The 21,649-nt window shown below is 36.1% G+C and overlaps 1 protein-coding gene and 1 long non-coding RNA gene across 3 annotated transcripts in view; both read left to right on the top strand.

The window, feature by feature from the left end:
- Positions 1 to 21,649, top strand: part of LOC115452193 (heterogeneous nuclear ribonucleoprotein L-like) — a 464,908-nt gene that overhangs the window by 124,102 nt on the left and 319,157 nt on the right. The gene's annotated exons all lie outside the window — the stretch shown is intronic.
- On the top strand, positions 17,414 to 21,637 carry LOC119188971. Its single transcript, XR_005112185.1, has 3 exons — positions 17,414 to 17,500; positions 18,482 to 18,636; positions 21,501 to 21,637. It is a non-coding gene; the product is annotated as an uncharacterized LOC119188971 (long non-coding RNA).

Genomic DNA, 21,649 nt, shown 5'->3' with positions numbered 1-21,649 from the left:
TACGCTATAGAGCCTGATCTGTTGCTTTATGCACTTAGTCGCTGCCCTCTTGTGAAGGATGTCCCGCCATCTCGCCAGAAAACATCCACGCTACGTTCACACAATCTATATATATAAAAATGAATCCCTATTTCCCTTGGTCACGCCATCACGCGTGAACGGCTGGACCGATTTCACAAATTTTTTTTATTGTGTTTGTTATTGCCAGGAGAGGGTTCTTATGAAAGAAAAAAATCAAAAAATAGCGAGGAAAATTATAAAATTTAAGAAAACTTAACGAGAATATTAATTTTATATAACTGTCAATTGTTTGAAATATCTGTTAGCGATTGACAGAATGCGCGCTGCAAATTTATAGTTAAGACGGGACAACGTCTGTCGGGTCAACTAGTTTAATAATAAAATTGACATAGAACTTCGTTATGATGAGACAGCGATTTATTGGACAGAAGACCAAATATTCTTCAACAGATTCCAAAAGTAGACGATTAGCAGTACACTTATAGACACTTCAAATAACTGTTTATTAACATGTTTAATAATAATTTTTAATACAAATATCCTCTATTACATAGATTGTGTTAAGTTAAGGGAATAGTGATAAATATTCAAACGACCATATTATTATGGTTTTCGCGATAATTATAATTTGCGTTCTATATGGCGATAGACCCATATTGTGAGACGAAAAACTCATGGCGAAAAGTGGGTGTCCTGGTTAAACCTCTGCATAACCTTGGGAAAAAGGTGCAATTTATGTGGGTAACAATACTAGCGCTATATTGTACACTTTGCCACTGGGGCACAGGCCTTTTTAGAGGATTTAGACTTTTGTCCAAGCAGGCCTAGAAGATAGACTTTAGACCACACAGGGTTAGTTCGGGTTTAAGTGATGTTTTTATTGCGAAGACGAGACGAGTTTGTCGTTCGCCTGATGGCTATACGACCGCCCATAAACAGTAGAAACACCATCCAACACCTTGAATTACAAAGTATTATTTGGTATTCCCTTGCGCTCGCCATCCTGAGACATGAGATGTTAAGTCTTATTATGTCCAGCACTCTGGCTACAATGTCCTTCAAACCGGAACACAACAGTGACTACGCACTGCTGCTTGGCGGTAGAAACAGACATTGCGGCGGTACCTACTCAGGAGAACACTCCCATGCAAGAGATCTACCAGTGAATCAATTATTTAATTTTCTGTATAAGTTTTTCAACAAGACTTTTTTCCCCAAGTAAGGCACTTTATCCCTACAATATACAGATCGAACATTAATTTCGCAATAATACGAGTAAACACAAATAAATCTAGTTCTTAACCAAGCCTCGTGGATTCCCAAGGCCTTTGCCCGAACATGGCTGCCTCTACCCTCAATGGATAATATTCCCAAAATAGTACAACTAATAGATCTATTATAATTGGTATAAATGACAAAGCAAACACGCTTATAGATCACATAATGCCAATACGGAATAATTATCCGTACAACGATACATAGGTAATGGAAGAGATCTTTGATATTGTAAATTCTTTCTAATATTCGAGTGCTAAAGGCTTCTTTTTGCGAAATGGTATATCACGTAATACAAACTGCAATCAAAAGCTAGTCTTTATATATAAAAATTAATCTCTTTTTTACTTTGAATGACGAGATGAGCTTTCCGTTCGCCAGATGGTAAGCGATACGACCGTCTATAAACAGTAGATACACCATCCAAAACTGTGAATTACATAGTATTGTTTGGTATTCCACTTAGCTCGTCATCCTGAGACATGAGATGTTAAGTCTTATTATGTCCAGTATTACACTGGCTACAATGTCCTTCAAACCAGAACACAACATTGACTACATAATGTTACTTGGCGGCAGAAGTAATAAGTATTGCGGTGGTACCTACCCAGGCGGACCCTCACATATGAGAGATCTACCACCTCGACTCGGCTCTGTAATCTGTTTATAGGACAGGTCCAGTCCTGTCACATTAATAATATAATAATAATATCAGCCCTGTATTATATACTCGCCCACTACTGACCACGGACCTCCTCTACTACAGAGAGGGATTAGGCCTTAGTCCACCACCCTGGCCTAGTGCGGATTGGTAGACTTTACACACCTTCGAAATTCTTATAGAAAACTTCCCAGATGTGCAGGTTTTCTCACGATGTTTTCCTTCACCGTTAAAGTGAACGATAATTCACAAAGAATACACACATCATTCTAGAAAGTCAGAGGTGCGTGCCTTGGGATTTGAACCTGCGGACCTTCGTCTCGACAGCCCCCCCCCCCCCCCCCCTCAAACTAGGCTATCATGTAAATTTCCTCATCTAGTTAATTTAACTCGTTGAATGTTCTTGTGAGGCGAGACAGAACAACCACCGCCCTTAATTAAACCTAAGCATCTCATCCTTTACTTAGCTACCGAAGGTTCCTAACCCCTTTTAAGGTCAAAACCTGTCTAGGGTTTAATAAAATTAAATCCTAGATTATATTTGAAAGCTTAGAGACTGAGATAACCTATTTCTTATTACATTAATATTATAGTTAAGAGAGTAGGTGTGTAGTTGTCTAGTTCGATTTTTTTTAACTCCCTTGCGCCGTAGAGGTAAAATTGGATGAATTTTTTAGCGTGTTGAACTGTTCGCAAATATTTTTTTTACAAGAATTCTATAGATTAACATATTACATGACATATACAGACGGTGTCGGTGGCGTAGTTGTATTACGGTACAAGGTCTCGGGTTCAATTCTCGGGTCGGGCAGTAATATTAGTTTCTATTCAGTATCAGCTCCAGGTATGGAATTTGTTTTATTTGATTTATACTATATTACAGCTCCTACGGTCTTACCCCAATGTACCTTAATTTATTTTATACTAAACGTTGTTCGCGGCTTCGCCCGCACAAACTTACTTTTCCGCTACAAACTTTCTAAATACACTGGTAATTTACAGCGCCATCTATACGACGGCAGTGACATCTATGTATAACATAAATAGAAAATGCCATTATTTCCTATGGCAACTATTTACTGGGGATACTAGCCTATGTGTTAATCTAGGATATGGTCTACCCTTCTGCCAAATTTCATCCAAATCCGTTCAGTTGTTTCAGCATTTACCTCTTACAAACATTGAAACGTCCAGACCTAAAACATATTCACTGTCCTTCGCATTAATATTGGTAAGTACGATAAGATTTAATAGAAAGTAATACGAAAATGAAATTCTTTATGAAATCATTATCAAAATTGCTGGAAAAATAATGCAGTTATTTAAATTTCAAATATCATTTTGAGTGTACGGAGCTTGCCTATCATCATATCGGACACAAATTCCAAATAGAAAAACTAAACATTACCGCTCGACCCGGGAATCGAACCTGAAACCTCAGCAATCGTATCATACAACTACACCACTGAAGCATATATTTCACGTCAACAATTTTCCTCTTCAATAAAAAATATACCACGCGTTTCGAATTAAGTTCAAAGAAATTTGACCTTAATTGACACCCCACTGTTAGAACAATTCGATTAAAATCAATTATATCGACATAATCCCTGTGGGTGGTTAAATTAATATTTGTTAAGCCTGTGGCGATGAGTTATTAAAATTGATCTTTATTTGTTATTAATAACGTCTAATATCCCAACTAATAATCAGTGTTCTATATTGTTTATCTAAAGATTGTTTATTGTTAAATAAACAATTCAAATCGCTTTTCGATTGATTACGAAAATTGATCAATTTGAAAACTTTTTTTTTTATTTATTCTTGTAACTGGATTAAAGATTAAGATACGTAGCTCTTCGGTTATAAAGGAATAATATTATGTAGAAAAGAGCGCCAAAGGGCGGTTTTAATGAGATATGACGGACACCCAAATTTTAAACAGATTTTGGTTGATTATACATAATGATTTTTTATGTTTACGCGAATGTTAGACATTAAAATTAAACTATTTTTCGGATTTTACTTTGGGGATGAACAATACCTCAGTCCACCCCGTAACCAAAATATTAAAACCGCAATAAAATCCATAAAACAGTTTAATTTTAATGATTGTACATAGTTTGTAAAAATAGTAGTGTTTGTAATAAAGCGAAAATATAATTAGTCGTATTTTTGCGGACCTTTTCTTAATAAGAGGTGTTATACAAAGAGGAGTCAACTTATAATGGTCATTATACTTGAACGACTGCCATAAAAAAACCGTTTGACACATATAACACTTTTAAATATATTCTAAGACAAATCGTCGCATCACCGCATAAATACATTAAAAAAAACATAAATACATATAAATTTATATCTAAATTTTAAATGTAACATCAGTTGTTTGAAGACTTCTTTTATATCTTATCTTAAGGGACAATATATTTTGTGAAATAAAAAATAAATATAAAGGTTGAAATGTTTAGGTCCTTATTAATACTCGATGCAATAAATAATAATTAATAATACCTAATAATAATTATAATGTGCTTGTAAAAATAAAAATTCAATACAACAACATGTATGGGACCATTCTGTAAGCATATTCTCTCAAATATATTTTTTTCAGTTCTCAAGTAGAGCATAAAAATACAAGTCGAATTGATAACCTTCTTATTTTGAAGTCGGTTAAAATGTAGTTATCTTTTGCTGGTGATAAGGTCTCTCATGTGTGACAGTCCGCCTGGATAGGTCCGCAATGTCGACTTCTGCCACCAAGCAGTGTGTAGTCACTGTTGTGTTCCGGTTTGAAGGACATTGTAGCAAGTATACCTACTAGACATAATAAGACTTAACTTCTCATGTCTCAGGATGGCGAGCGTAGTGGAATACCAAACAATACTTTGTAATTCAAGGCGTTGGATGGTGTTTCTACTGTTTATAGGCGATCGTATCGCTTACCATCAGGCGAACGGCAAGCTCGTCTTGTCATTCAAAGCAATAAATAAAAAAAAACTTCTATACTATGTATTATTGTTTGTAAAATTTCTTATATTGTACGGAACCAAACAAAATTCTCAGGCTCATTAGAAAGTAAATGCGTGGACAAATGTGTCGAAATAATTCAATAGATTAAGGTTCGTTCACACACAACCGTTCAGGTACCGACAATGGCTTGTGGAATTAAATCGTGGAATTATAGCTTGAAGATAGTTCCAAAGATTAGCCTCTACAAATCTATAAACTAATCCTCTTTATATTAGTTTAGATAAGAATTTCCACAACACAAACAACGTTACAGCAAAATATTCCTAATCGTTGGTGTCTCATTATCTCTCAGTGGCCGTCCGAGGTACGTAACCCGTTAATGGATTCCTCTCAGCATGGTTGTTTCTAAAGCGCTCACCTAAAAGTCTGGTGTGGTTAAGCCGACCCTTGTAGCTAACATACGTATCTCTTTGAAAAAAAAAAAAACAAAGAGCCAACCACTTGGCTTTTGAATGCGTCCATAAAGTACAAAATGGGGTTCTGGAAAGTTATTACACGCGGGCCGAGTCGCGAGCACTCTATTTAGACATAGTTCAAAAGGAGATAGATATTTATTTCCATATCTCTAATAGCCTCTATATGAATTATTAAATCAAATATGCCAATAGCGTTGCGGTGTACCAAGCCGATAATCGCGCCTCGTGGATAAGACTACTGAATGACCTTGAACGGGATCATTTTCAGTAATGAGAGGCGAATGACGTTGGACGGGATCACGGTCCTCATTAATAAGGGGCCAACTGAGAGAGAGAAGAGAGAAAGAGAGAAAGAAAATACCCTGCTAGAATGCATTGTAGGGCAACAAATAATTATTGTCTCTGAGAACACACGTTGCTCCCACTGCCCTGACATTATACGTGTGAACAAACCTTTAACACAGCGTTTTCCTGTAACCTTCCGACGTTTTTCACATTCGTTGTAAATTGATAACACATTATAAAGCCTCAATTACACGGAGCGATTTTTTGCCTCGCACGTGCAATTTTTGAATGGCCATAACATGAACGAACATGTCAAAAGATGCATGATGACAAAGCAATTTCTAACCGCGTTGATAGATAATACTCACTTAGTTTAAATAATAATTATCGCATATAAGTCTGAGAGATATTAAAAACGTTTTTAGTTATAGCCTGCGTCTGAACAATGACGAAATAAACATCTGATTTTTTTTTATACCAGTGGGGTCCAATAGAATGTCGACTGATGAGAGATGATTACCAGTAGGTATTCGACACAATTATGCCGGCCTGTTGGAACCAGATATACACAGGCTGATCTCGGAACGCGACATACTTACGTGGGCCACTATGGTGGGTTTTAACACCTTGTGTACAGTTGTCGCTATCCGGGCGGATACAAAATATATCCTGCCACAAGCAAAAAAATTGCTAGCAATAATTGTGTACAATTATTGTTAAAAATAATTGCTCTGTCTAAATCAGGATTAGCTAAAATAATGCGTAATTAATTTAAAATAATAAATGTCATAGAAAATAATATAATCGGATTAAAGTATAAATTGATAAATATAATTGTTTTAATGCGGGACAGATAAAAGATAACAATTATTTAACAAAATTGCGTTCCAAATTATATATTTAGACATTTGATCGTTCTTTGTCTTAAATTTTATCTATATCTGCTGTTCTGACGTGCTAATTCAAAAGCGGTATCTCAAAAAAAAACTTGATTTTTATGTCGTCAGATAGCTTAAAGAAATACCCATCCAATGACGATACCTAAATAACGGCATCTTACTTAGGACTTGTTAAAAACGTTAAAGGAGTTTCTCTATCTCAGTTCTACATACAAAATTATAAAACTATTGTTACGCGCCGCTATCCTAGCCGATGACATCGGGAGTTTCCGGAAGTATTCGGCTGCTCGGCTGGCAGAAGAGAAGATATGTCACGCGGCGACTATTCTATTATTCTCTCTGGTTGGACGTTGTCAAGAAATGTCTAAAATTGTATTCTGTAATTATTTTGCTTATATAATGTTTATTGTAAAAAGAGCGTTTAACACAATATTTACAAACTTCGATTATCTCGAATTAAGATTTCCCTGACATACCGCTTTTGCGCTTAGCACGCCAGTATTTGCTCACCACAACAGACTTCTTTGATGGACCAAACTTGTTCATCTCTACTCCATCCTAAGATGGACTGAGAGAGAATGGCTACGGCATTACGTCCGCCTTAATTTTATTGTATATGAAGTACAAATAAATAAATAAATAAACAATTTTTTTATGTGATTAATTGTTCTAGACATATAGGTATACCTTTATCCCCAAAGGCCTATGTACAACATTTTATTGTATATGAAGTGTAAATGAACACCCCGGGTGTCCGTACGTCACCCAGGGTGCCTCATTGAAAATCAGCGCTGCGGTATCAGACTGATACTAAAGCAAGAAGCTGAGTGGGGATTCCCATTGTTGGCACAATAGGTAATAATAATAATAATATCGGCCATATATTATATACTTGCCCACTGCTGAGCACGGGCCTCCTCTACTACTGAGAGGGATTAGGCCTTAGTCCTCCACGCTGGCCTAGTGCGGATTGGTAGACTTCACACACATTCGAAATTCCTATAGAGAACTTCTCAGATGTGCAGGTTTCCTCACGATGTTTTCCTCCACCGTTAAAGCGAACGATAAATTCACAAAGAATACACACATGATTTTTTAGAAAAGTCAGAGGTGTGTGCCCTTGGGATTTGAACCTGCGGGCATTCGTCTTGGCAGACCGTTCCACACCCAACTAGGCTATCGCCGCTTCGGCACATTAGGTATAATTTATTTTTCTAATTTTATGTTTTTATTCTCTTTTTGTTACTGTGCACATTATACTGTTTGTGTGCAATAATAAAATCTTTCTTTCTTTCTTTCTAGGTCTGGAAGTCTTTAGGGAGGGGGGAGATCTTTGTTCACTGGACATGCTATCGCTGATGATGACTCCAATAACAAAAGAAGACCTATTTACACATCCCCTGAATTATTTAAAAGAAGTTTTCCCCCCAAATTATGACTGCCTCGAAGGCGTGGTTGTGTTACGTGCTTGATACCACCAATGACATAAAGTTCTGGTTTCGAATCCCCGATTGGGCAGAGATATTTGGGTTTTTTGGGTCTGGAGTTTGTATCTGATATGGCTATAGATCATTACATCGTGGGATAGGAATATGCAAAAAGTGAACGCCTTGGTTACGCCTCTGCCTACCCTTTCAGGGATAAACGCGGATGAGTTTGTTTTACATTTTCTATTAATGCTGTTAAATGACTTCCCAATTATTATTTTGTACTGCACTGCATCTGATGGTAAGCGGAGTAGAGTCCAATAGAATGTCGACTGACACGACATGATTACCCCTCGACAGACGACACAATTATGCCGGCCTGTTGGAACCATAAATACACAGGCTGATCCTACGCGACAAACTTACGTGGGCCACTATGGCGGGTTATAAAACCTTGTGTACGGTGGTCGCTATTCGGGCGGATATAAAATATCCTACCACCAGCATACCAGCAAATGATAGTACCACTTAAATTTATTACAACATATTAAAGATTGCAATACCCTTCCCGCATGTCTTGGACATTAGAACAGCGCAATAACCTCAAAAATTATGAATATTGCTTACAAATTCTCTCAGCATATTACCTCATACACTTTTACTTCACCTTGTCAATTGCAATCTAATACCAAACTGACCTCAAAATAAGGTGATACGTGGCCAGTAACACGTATGAGAACATTAAATTATAATTAAGTGTAATTATGCTGAATTAGTGTCAATGATTCGTCTTAAGAGTGGAGGAGGCTCGTTTCCAGCAGTGGGACAGTAAGCAGAGCTGATATTATTATATTATTCTTAATTTTTATTTAACAGCTCTTGTTCGCAGCTTCCTCCGCGTGAAGGAGTTTTATTTTCCTAGGATATGTATTTTCCTAGGATAAAAAGTATCATATAATCTTTCCAGGGTTTTAAACTATCTCCATACCAAATTTCATAAAAATCCGTTTAGTAGATTTTGAGAAAATCGATAACATACAGACAGACTGCTTTCGGGAAATTTGTTTTATAATATGTATAAATAGATATCTCTTTATTTAATTTTTTTTAACATTTTTATACATATCTTAAAATAATGCATATAAAAATACAAAAATATGTATTATGCTCAATGGGAATACTTGGAAGTAGTCCGTCTGATGGTAAATGAGATCAAAAGTATATTTAAATAACCAGTGAAAGGCTGGTAAGTTAGCTAGGTTAGGGCTTCCATAGTCCACATCTTTGAGGATCGCGATGTGTCCTTGACGATAATAGAAAAACCTCCCCAGCCAGAGCTGGCTTTTTCTCCTTTTTAAAATGTATAAATATTGTGCCTTTTCATTTTAATATTAAGAAATTACTTAATATCCCCAGTTTTATAAGTAGGTAACTTGCATATAAAAATATAAAAAAAAAAATAATCATCCTCCAATGGCGAAGCTCAAGCAAGACCCCGGCCACCGGCGGTTAGGGATTCAAAGTGAGGAATATTCTAACAATGCGCTGTGTCCAGCAATACTGCTTTCTGCATCCGATCTCTTTTTGCTTTATTATTATTATCAAGAAGGCTGCAATCTTCGAAACGTCTAAATAATTTCAGACTCCGGGCCGATACTGGACACAAAAACCCACTATCACTTCGCGACCTGGAATTCTGACCCTAGACCTTAGACGTGACGTATACAACTACGCCAACGCAATGAGAGGTAAGCAGTAACCGCTAATCATTTCGAAGAGACGTTAAAGATAATTATGAATTCCTAGTAAGATGAATTACAAAGAATGTTACGTGCGACGCGTTTAAATTCCCGCCGTATCGCGCCACGCCCACCGACAGCTAATCTGTTACGTCATGCGATAAAAAAACGGCTTTATAAAGCTTTGGGTTCTGTACATTAATTCGATAATTCCCTGTAGTATGTGCGCGTGCGCATGTATGCGTAAAAATTCTAAACGCGACGTTCAATAAGCGATTAATCGCTTTTTTCAATTGGCGAAATTGGACTAATCAGATCAAAGTTTTTTGACATGATTACTAATGAGTTACTTTGATTGGTGTCTCGGAGTTCATTCTATAATCATTTTAGGGTACGTGAAGTCTGCTAATACAGTATTTGACAATGTTTCATTTTGCATTTTTTATATGTAACAGGCAATTAGTACAAAAAAGAAGTCCTGTGAAAACAGCATAGAAATTCGATAAGAAATGAGGCAGTAATTCAAATGTCATATATTGCTACCTGCAGGAGTGGACGTGGAGTGGGAATATCGCTCCATCTCTTTCTTTCGCGCACATCGTAGTGCCCGCTGACGTCACATGCATGTATTTCGTCACTTTTTTTATTTTTTAACACTTGGGTAAGTGTACTACGTAATTTCAATGGCTTATAACTTGTAAATCTTTCGCCAGATATCAATTGATTTGTTCTGTTTTAGAATTTATACGACGTGCACGAGATGTTAAATCTTATGCCCAGTAATTGTTTTTCTATACTCATACCTCGGACACAACGTCTATCGTTCTGATGTAATCTCGCCAACTCCCGCGCAATAATCATGACGTGTCTTCTATTTGAATAGACGGAGCATTGACGTGTCTGTGACGTCACTTCCTCGATTCGAGCCAATTGAGTTTATTAGTATCACGGTCAATGATTCGACGCATATATCCGTAGTGATTCTACTACTACTAAGATCAAACATTAATTATTAAAAAAATTACACGCCTTACACCCACAAAGGCAACAGTGTATACAGATCCCTCTGGAAATCTTTGAGAGAGGCCTATGTTCAGCAGTAGACTTTATGTGGCTGATGATGATGATGACACCCGGAGAGGTAGACAGAAGTGCGAGCAAAGCACCCATTTGTCATCATGTACGATAAGATCGAGCCTCGCCATATCGGGCACTAATACCAGACTCGGGACTTAGAGGAACCACACAGGTGAAAAGTGGGTGCCTTGGTTGCACCTCTACCTCCCCCTTGGGGATAACGGTGTGATGTGTAGCAATGACCAAGAACAGACTTAATAAAGTCAGATTTACAAAGTTATTTAGCAATCTTTCTACATAATGGATTCATAATCATCCAACGGAACTCTAAGCAAACATTGTAAACGGTCACAAGTCATTGAGCTATCTTCTTACCGCGGATATGTGATAGAGAACTCGTGCCCTACCGAACAACAGGGCCGAATCCAGGCGTCGGGGGGCGTTAACCCCCCGTATATAGATTCGGAACGGATTAATGGGCTTTTGAAAAATTTATTTAAAATAGGTTAAGGAGTAATTTTTTGATATCAGATAAAATTTAATCATATGATAAAATACACAGACGAATTAAAAATTACAGTTGTATATATAAAAACGACAATTTGTCTCACTTGTTTATTCGGTTAGGTTATAATTCATTTGATTGATGACATTTATGTGACATTAAAAACTGACCTAAATATGTTCCAAACTACATCTATTGTTAAAATATTATTTTTGAGCAGCACACACAAAATAATTACTTTATAATATTGATGTTTTTTTTCTGGGTATCGGACCCCGTAGTCAACACCGGGGGATTCCTGCGAATGACACACTAGAATCTCCCGGCTTAGCGACTGTATGGCCCAGGAGAAAAGTTTGGAGTGGAAATCAGGGGAAGGATGTGTGGGAAAAGGATAAAGAAACCTCTAAGGATGAGAGGAGGGGAAAAGGCCAGGAAATGTTCGCGAGCCCTTATAAGCCTCAAAGTGAATTGGCAACCATGAGGTAAACACACTGGACTGTGTGTTAGGGCCGCGACAAATGTGCATGGGCGTGCAATTCGTGTAAAGTTGTGCGCACAAGATTTGCTTCGGATGGGTGATACTGGTGTTGCTTGCGGCTTCGGCCAGATGAAAATCCTTTCCTGTTACAAAACGCTATATCACACTACGGCGCCAGCGATTTTATTTTCGAATTAATTCAATTTAACGGTGAAGGAAAACATCGTGAAGTAACCTGCATACCTTAGAAATTCTTTTTAGGAATTTTCGAGGATGTGTGAAGTCTACCAATCCGCACTGGGCCAGCGTGGTGGACTAAGGCCTAATCCCTCTCCGTAGTAGAAGAGGTTCGTCGCCCAACAATGGGACAGTATATAATACAGGGCTAATATTATTATTTAATTAAATTTAAATATTTAACTAAAGCTATTTTCAAATTATATTCTTCACGTCTCAATCCCTCCCTGATTACATTCATTATATTCATCCATTCATAATTACAAGGGCGTGTGACGTCACCAAATACTATGACGAATATTAATGACCTTATTGATATAGTAAAAAAGGTCATTTTTACATAAAAGGGGATAACAAACAATACATCCAATGAAATTTTTTGAGATACTAATGTAAACGCGAAAGGGACTATATTATGTAAATGTATGGTAGAAGTAAATGTTTTTAAGGTGTTAAAACCCGCCATATTGTCCCACGTGGGTTGCGGTCCGGGATCAGCCTGTGTATATCTGGTTCCAACAGGCCGGCAAAATTGTGACGACTACCGAATAATCTCTCGTCAGTCGACATTCTATTGAACCCCACATAACACGCGTAAGTGTGTTGCGTTCTGGGATCAGCCTGTGTATGTCTTGTTTCAACAGGCCGGCATAATTGTGTCGACTATCGAGGAGTAATCATCTCTTTTCAGTTGACATTCTATTGGACCATTAGGTGCAGTAGGGCTACTATATCATGCACATATAAAATACATTGGTATAATGATCATAGTACTCTACTACACTACCATGCTATTAACTCTATCCGTGTACAGCGGGCTTTAATTATATAAGACACGTGGTCGATAACGGCCTATTCTAAGTCGGTTAATGAATGAGCTTCCGTGAATGATAGATTGTCAAAAAAATACGCAGAATCGTCGCAGGCGCCGGCGTTGTGACGCAATGTGACGCGATGACTATTTTTCCCAGAATAGACTCGTGTAAGAATTAAAACTGATTGCTCTTTTAAATTTTTTTTTTATTGCTTTGAATGACGAGACGAGCTTGCCGTTCGCCTGATGGTAAACGATATCACCGCCCATAAATAATAGAGACATCATCCAACATTTTGAATTACAAAGTATTGTTTGGTATTCCATTGCGCTCACCATCCAGAGACATGAGATGTTAAGTCTTATGTCCAGTAGTTACACTGGCTACATTATCCTCCAAACCGGAACACAACAGTCACTACACACTGCTTGGCGGCAGAACTAGACATTGCGGTGGTGCCTACCCACACGGACTCTCACATATAATAGGCCTACCGGACCAATTTCTGTCGGAATCTAAAATTTGTACCCGACCCTATTACTTCATGTGGTGAAACATGGGTGCCCTGGTTGCATCTCTGTCTATCGTTATCGGGATAAAGGCGTGATGTGTGTAAGTAATTCTAGATATCTTACAATGAGGTAAAATAATTATCTTACAAAAGTTCATGATATTTTTTCTTTAAAATAAGTACTGTTTACGGTTTATTTTTTGGTAACTCTGGAGATGCAAATTACATGCATTAGGATCTAGGTTCGAGTGGTACAATCAACTACAAAATTGCCAAAAAAATCAAACTTTAAATCCTACTCAACTATCAATGTTTTCTCTGACTCGAGCTTTTTTGCTCGGGTTTATTGACCACCCGCCCTGATACCTTCAGGGAAGAGGTGATTCAGTCTCCCTGTTTCACCGTTTATAAAAAACGTCTCCCCTGAATAAATCTAAAATATTATAAATGCAAACGTTTGTGAGGATGGATGTATGTATGTTTGTTCCTCATTCACGAAAAAACTACTGAACGGATTTGGATGAAACTTTACAGTAATATTGGTTATACATCAGAATAACACACTGGCTAATTTATAATGATTTTGTGTAATTTGGTCATAATATAACGACACATATCTAGGAAGTCGAAAAAAAAGTATCCAGGAAAACTTCTTTACACGGGCGAAGTTGCGAGCAAAAGCTAGTCATCTCCCATTTTGTGTAGTCAGGGGGCCCTATTCCGTCTCCGCCTAAATCCGTCTTATTGCAATTGCTAGTGCTTATTGAAGGACAGCTTTAATAGCCGTATAGATAAATGAAGGATTTTTGTCTGTTTTTAGAACGGCCGCAATGGCAAATAGACGGACATGCCCCCGTAGACGGTATAGGCCCCGTAACTGACGAGCTTTTTTTCTTCACTAAACTTCAATGGGTTTACTATAGATACACAGAAGTTTATAATAAATTAAAAGTAAATATTTGAGGTTTAAGCGTTCTTTCTTTACAAAACCTCATTGGGTATTCCATGGATACACAAAAGTTTTTATTAAATTATAAGTAATTTGAAGTCTTTATAATTTATTTAAATACGTTTATTGACTGTTCGAAAATTTGAAAACCAGCGTGGTGGATATTTTTTTTACATTTGAATAATGGAATTCTTAGAAAACTTCGCTCTCTTTATCATGGTACCATTAGACACGGCACAAACGCTGCTAGTATTGCGACGTGTGACGCAATATGGCGGCAACATATAAAATATTGATTTCTTAGAGATAGGAAATTAAAAAATAATAAAACAACAAGCTCATTTCTTGATTTTTTTATGATTAAGGAAAATTAAATAGTTTTACATTAGATACGATTAAATAATCATATACATACAATTTTATAATTATATTTTTCACGGAATATAAACTAAGTATAATTCTGAGATAAGAGCGAATAATTTTCAATACAAAAAAGAAGAAAAAAAATGAAATGGTGTCAAAACTATAAATAATATCTACTCATCGAAATCTAACAGAATTTTAAAAACGTTTTTTTTAGATATAACCTTAATACGGTTAAAGAAATTGAATATATTTGTTTGCAAATTATTATTTTAATATTGATGGTTTTTAAATCTAAAGTAAGTTACTAAGTGTGTATGGCTGAATACATTAATTATGTCAGCGGGGCTATTCCGTCTATAGGGTATATCCGTCTTTTAGAATTAAAGGCGTTCTTATTAAAGGGCGGATTTGATAGCTGTGTAGGTAAAAGAGTAAAATATCCCCTATTTACCTATACGGCTATCGAAGTTATCCTTCGATTAGAACGTCCGTAATTGCAAAAAGACGGAGTTGCCCACGTAGACGGAAAAGCCCCTTAACTATATATTGTAACAGGAAAATCATATTTTAAATATGTAAATAAATCAATCAATAAATTTAATCTTAAAAAGTATTTTTTATTTACAATAATAAATTATTATCTATACAAAGTTCCTTTTTCTGTCTGTATGCTATCGATTTTCTCCAAATGTACTGAACGGATTTTTATGAAATGCGCTATGGAGATAGTTGAAGACCCTGGGAAGGTTAGAGGATACTTCCTATCCCGCGAAAATATAAAACAGGAATTTTATCCCCAAAACTCCACACGCGCGCGAATTCGCGAACAAATAGTAATTCAATAAATCGTCAAATGTAAAATTATTAGTAATTCCATTGGAATGAACTGGAACCACGCATTGCTTAGCGATATAATAGACACGTGTCCACGAAATCTTACAATTTATTATCTTATACAAATATCTTTATCTATAAAAACTACGGCCAAAGTCCAAAATATAACGTTATGAGATTTTACAAATATTCATGAGTCATATGATTTTTATTGAAATCATGATTTTTTGTAGGTGCTCGGGAAAGTGACCATACAGCACCTGATGGTAGAGTGTGGTCCGATAGAATGTCGACTGACGATAGATTACCCGTCGACAGTCGACATAATCCCTGTTTGACCCGGATATACAGAGACTGATTTCGGAATGCGACACACGTGGGCCACTATGGGTTTTAACAGCTTGTGTACAGTGGTCGCTATCCAGGCGGATATAAAATATATCCTACCACATAAGCTTAGACCACCTCGTTAGAGTTACCAGTAATGGACTAATATCAGTCTAAGATGCTTCAAATGCTTTTGTAAGGTAAAAGATATATGTAATAAGTACAAATCTATACATATTATAAAACAAAGTCTCCATTTCTGTCTGTATGTTATCGATTTTCTCAAAATGTACTGAACGGATTTTTATGAAATTTGGTATGGAGATAGTTTAAGACCCTGGAAAGGTTATAACTTTTTATCCCGGGAAAATATTAGCGGAACTTTTATACCGGAAAACTCTTATACACGGGCGAAACCGCGAGCAAATTATAGTAAATAAGAATGACATTGACAATTATTTATAAATCAAATGTATTTTATTCATGACTGATATTTTTGAAAACACTAGATTTCAAAAACGCTTGACTTAGACCAATGCCGCACATCTTTGTCAATCTTAAAAAGCTTATATATGGTAACAATAATCGTGGTATACTTTACGCTGTACAATTATGCTGTCCGGGGTTCAATCTAGACTGGTAAAATGACATTTATTTACACTTTCTTGCTCACCAGAGACATAGATCATGGAACAAGATAATAGAAAAAAGTACAAATGGCGGTCTTGTCGCACAAGGCAATCTCTTACAGACAACCAAGGGATGGATATAAGAGGAAACGCAATAATATGGGGCAGTATGAGGTGTACGAAGGATATTAATATGACATTGTTCTCAGTATAGTCCTGAAGTCTAGAATTGTGATCGGTAAACGGCAATAATCTCGCCTTATAAAATGGAACAGTTGGCGAATGTTACATCTCTGCCTACCTCCAAAATGGCATAAGGCGTGATGATATCAATTATAACTACCTAGGTTTAATGCTTAGTTTCGGACAAACATCCATCTTTACAAACGTTTAAAATACTTCTAATAAATATGAAGCAATAAAATCTTTTGTATGTAAGTACCACAGCTTCAACATAAATTTAAATGAATAAAATTTTATTTAAATTTTATATATTCTAGAAACCAAACTTCGTCTTGTTCAAACCACGTACCAAATACTTAAAATATTTTAACCGAATACTATATTTAAGAACTACGAACCCAGTGTAATTCCTTGCGTCAAATATTAATAATTAAAATTAACACTAATTAGCTGGAATATTGATTAAAATTATTTTTAAAGAAAATTACTAACACATAATAAGATACAAATCCGTACTAAGTGACATAATTGGGCATAATCGACCACAACTCCAATGAACGGGACACATGGGCCCCGGCACGTAGGCTCTGCATAGTTCAGAAAACATTAAGCCTGAACGATTTCTCAATATCTATAAACTGTTTCTACCCAAACTATACGAACTATTGTACTATCCCGTTTTTAACAAGCCGCCCCGACACGTCTCCAGGGTATATAAGGGTGAGTTAGTTGCCGTATCCGACATTCGACTCAACACAATCACACAGTGAACAACACTATCACATAAAATTCAGAAAGTGATTTTTACGTGAATAAATTCGTGTCATAAGGTGAGTCGAGTGACATAACAATTAATCAAAATTTGAAAATGGAACGCTCAGCATTCCAGATTTAAAATTTTAAAAATTAAATTTACGTGATTTATTGTTTTTTTTTTATGTGTTTTGTCAGCGGCGTGGTACGTGAGTAGTGAAAGTTAAAACTGATGATTTGGCTGTAAGAACTATTTCATCAGCCATTCGCCTCATTAGACGACATAAAATATTTTTTAGTTACGCAAACCCTATTTCAATGCCAAGGCTTTTTCATTGATAAAAATGGTGCCACACGTATGCTGTGATATCTGGAATTTTAAAATTATTTCTATGAGTCACATCCTGTGGGTTAACCAATATAAATCATTGTGTTCTAACACTATGAAATATTTTTTTTTATTTGTTTTAATCGCATTTATTAATCAAGCGATAAAATTAATAATGACCGGTTTAATCAGCTGTGAATAAATATGTAAAAAATGTAGTGATAACATTGTGGTAGTATGTTTGAATGTTAAGGTTTGAGTCTTGGAACAATTAAAAAGTAATCAAACAATTTTTTAATTTGGTAAAGGGAATTATGTAGTATAAAATGTCGTTGCATTGGATTAGTTCGTTAAGTGTATCTTTAAACTCATAAACTACGAATCAGAATCTACTTTTTGCATTCGGAGAAATTGTCAATTCATGCCTTCAATCATTTTTGTTTTTTTTTTTAACTTAATCATAGTGTATTGAATCTATAAAGTAAATCAAAATCAAAATGCTTTTTGTGTTTTTTTCTATTCTTTTTGTCTAAAGATTTTATCATATTTTTTTTCAAATGGATCACCATCGTTTGTAAAGTGCAATTAAACCTAAACACCTCAAACCGCACATAATCCAATTTAAAAAAGTTCCTTTCTAATAACCCTCAAACAAAAATTATAAAAAATAATAAATTTATGTCATAAACACTAATATTTTTTTTAAATATCGAACACGTGCTTGTTTCAGATTTCGAATACTTGTCGCCATCTGTTATCAAGTAGCAGACATGATTAGTTTAATATACTTATACGTTGCCGTGGCGGCGCTAGTGTCGCTGCAGTGCGGACTTGATGCCGCGCATATTGACAATTCCAAACTCGACAACAGTTTACAACCCAATGGTGAGTATTACCCTTTTTTTTAACACTGTGAAAATGTCATTACGAAACCTCTTTATTTTCGTAAAAATTTAAATGTCTAATCTGCCAATCCATATTTGGCTAGCGTGTAGACTACTCACTTTCAATGGAAGACGTGATCAGCAATGGAACAGTAGTATATAGGGCTGAGATTAAAATTGATATCCTATTTGGACCATACCAAAACGACATAACATCTGTAGGATAACACACAATCCCAAATTGCGACCAGTGAGATTTCTCACTGGTCGCAATATTAAGACATTTGTCTTAGATGTTAATATTCCTAAACCCGGGCTTCGAAATGTGACCCGCTGAAACCATGTATTACCCCGTGAAAATCCCATCCAACACCCTATCTAAATTCATGGAATAAAAAGCCGAAATGTATGGAATTCGGAATGAATTTTTTCACCCTTGAGACTGCAGTCATGCCTTTTGTAACCTTGGCCGAATTCTAATAAGACAAGCCTTGTATATAGATATTACGTTTTATCCTAAGCAAATACAGAGATGTGAATTATTAAACGAAGCATGCTCGATACTCAACATATAAATAGTAGTAATAAAATTCGTTAATTAAAGTGCCTTATATAATAATATCAGCCCTGTATTATATACTTGCCCACTGCTGAGCACGGGCCTCCTCTACTACTGAGAGGGATTAGGCCTTAGTCCACCACGCTGGCCTAGTGCGGATTGGTAGACTTCACACACCTTCGAAATTCCTATAGAGAACTTCTCAGATGTGCAGGTTTCCTCACGATGTTTTCCTTCACCGTTAAAGCGAACGATAAATTCACAAAGAATACACACATGATTTTAGAAAAGTCAGAGGTGTGTGCCCTTGGGATTTGAATCTGTGGACATTCGTCTTGGCAGTCCGTTCCATACCCAACTAGGCTTTCGAAGTGCCTTATGCTTTGTAGTTATTCTAATTTATTCAAAGTGGAAAACTATGTTTCAGTGTTCGAAGGTAGAATTAGACAAAGAAGTAATTATATTAAAAACAGAATTTTGAGGCAGTGTATAGAAAATAAAGACTGCCACACTGGATCAAATTTAGATGTGTCACCGCATTAATATGTAGACATTTTTATTCTGGTTTACATTTTGAATTTCATGATTTCCTCATTGTTAGAAGTGTCACACGATAGCGTTTATATTTTATATGACAGTGTCCAAGACTCGAGGTTGGTATTATTTATTTGAATATTGCCCTACATACTGCTAGTATACTTCTCATGATTATGCTATTTTGATGCCATTATGAGATTATGAGATTTCATTTCTAATATGTTAGGGTGACGGGTGCAGTTTTGTTTCTATAGTTTTCTGTAGTTTAAATTTCAGGTAATTCTAATTATTTATAGGTTTCCATTAAAATACTGAAAATGTCTGCATATTTTTATGTAATTTTTAGACTTTACTGTACCTAATTTTAAGTGCAAAAACACTAACGTGTGAAACATGAAGGAAAAAAAGGTTTTCCTTTTATATTTTAAGATACATACTGCAATGACTTCATATTGTATTTTGACGATTACGTAATAAGTACTCTGAATTGCAGAACTTTCGCGGTATTGACTGTATGCATAATCTGAACAAATGTAGGATTTATTCTTAGAATAGGAACTCTTGTAAAATATTTGGAACTGTAGTAATCTAAGTGATTGATAGGTATATCCGATAGATTATGTCAAACCTATTACTACGAGTTCGTTTCTAGGCAACCCACTTGATTTATACAAAATACTCGAATTGTTACCGAATTGAGCTCAACCACTCTCCCGTTCAAAAAGGCCTTTTCATTAATATACATAATTAAAGTTGCATAACAACGCCATCTATTATTCTTGACTTAAAAACTTCATTTCTTCAACGTCCACAGTTGACGAAATTTTAATCGCAAATGTTAATCACCATCCTTAACCAGACAAAAAGAAATTAGACTATCAAATAATACGAAATAAAGAATAAAAGCCAGATGTAGTTTGAGCCCGCCTTTAAAATTGAATTGCAAATGGCCCCAGTCTGCCACAAGCGTATTATAAAGTAAAATAAATCATTTTTACGGGATTCAAAGTTTTATTCTACAGCATTCTGTCACCAACATTCGGGTTTTTTATTGTCTTTAATGCCGAAGCTGAGGTTTGTTAAAACTTTTTTGATATTACACATTAATCCATTAGTTTTTTAGTTTCTTTGTTAGTTACTTGTATCTGATATCAGTTGAGTGTTTATGTACATTATAGGGTTCTTCCTAATTATTTAAAGTTCATTCATCAAATAGTCTATAGCTTGACCTCACACTTTAATATACATATATTATATCCCAGGTATCAACTATGAGGCACATTCTATTCTCAGGCCTATGTTCTATGTGTCTTATGACTTGGGATAATTGAGAAGGGTACTTGATTAGACATCATATCTAATGATAAAAACCATCTAGACTTTTTCTGAGCACGTTCAGGCCTTTCCAACTGTACACTTGCAATTCTCGTAATACTAACCCAAAAGTATATCTTAGTATGACCAGCCAGTAGGATGAACATAGTTTGTATCCGCCCGGATACCGAAAAACCTTACAAGGTGTAAAACACTCCATATTGACTTAAGTAGATCGCGTTCCGAGATCAGCCCTTTCTGTGTATATCCGCTTTCAAAGAGGTCAGCATAATTGTGTCAACTGAAGAGGAGTTATCAACTCTCGTCAATCGACAGTCTATCTCTCATAGCCTCTTACCCTCAGGCACAATGAGATTACTTTGCCGTATCCATACACAAAAAGCCTATGGTTAATTAACAAGTTCTATTCTCTGAACCGATTTTTTTCATTGCAGTGATCCCAAACCCAGCTCCCAAACGGCGTTTGTTGAGGAAATTCGTTCACATATCAGAACCATTGCCTGAGACCATCCGACACGTTCCCGGCATGACGCTCGAGATCGAATGCCCAGTCATGGGCAAGCCGGCGCCCTCCGGTCGAATG

The sequence above is a fragment of the Manduca sexta genome, chromosome 2 (assembly GCF_014839805.1).
Source record: "Manduca sexta isolate Smith_Timp_Sample1 chromosome 2, JHU_Msex_v1.0, whole genome shotgun sequence".
In the NCBI taxonomy this organism is placed as follows: Eukaryota; Metazoa; Arthropoda; class Insecta; order Lepidoptera; family Sphingidae; genus Manduca; species Manduca sexta.
Note: the sequence above shows the minus strand (reverse complement) of the source record. Positions and strands in the feature narration are given on the sequence as shown.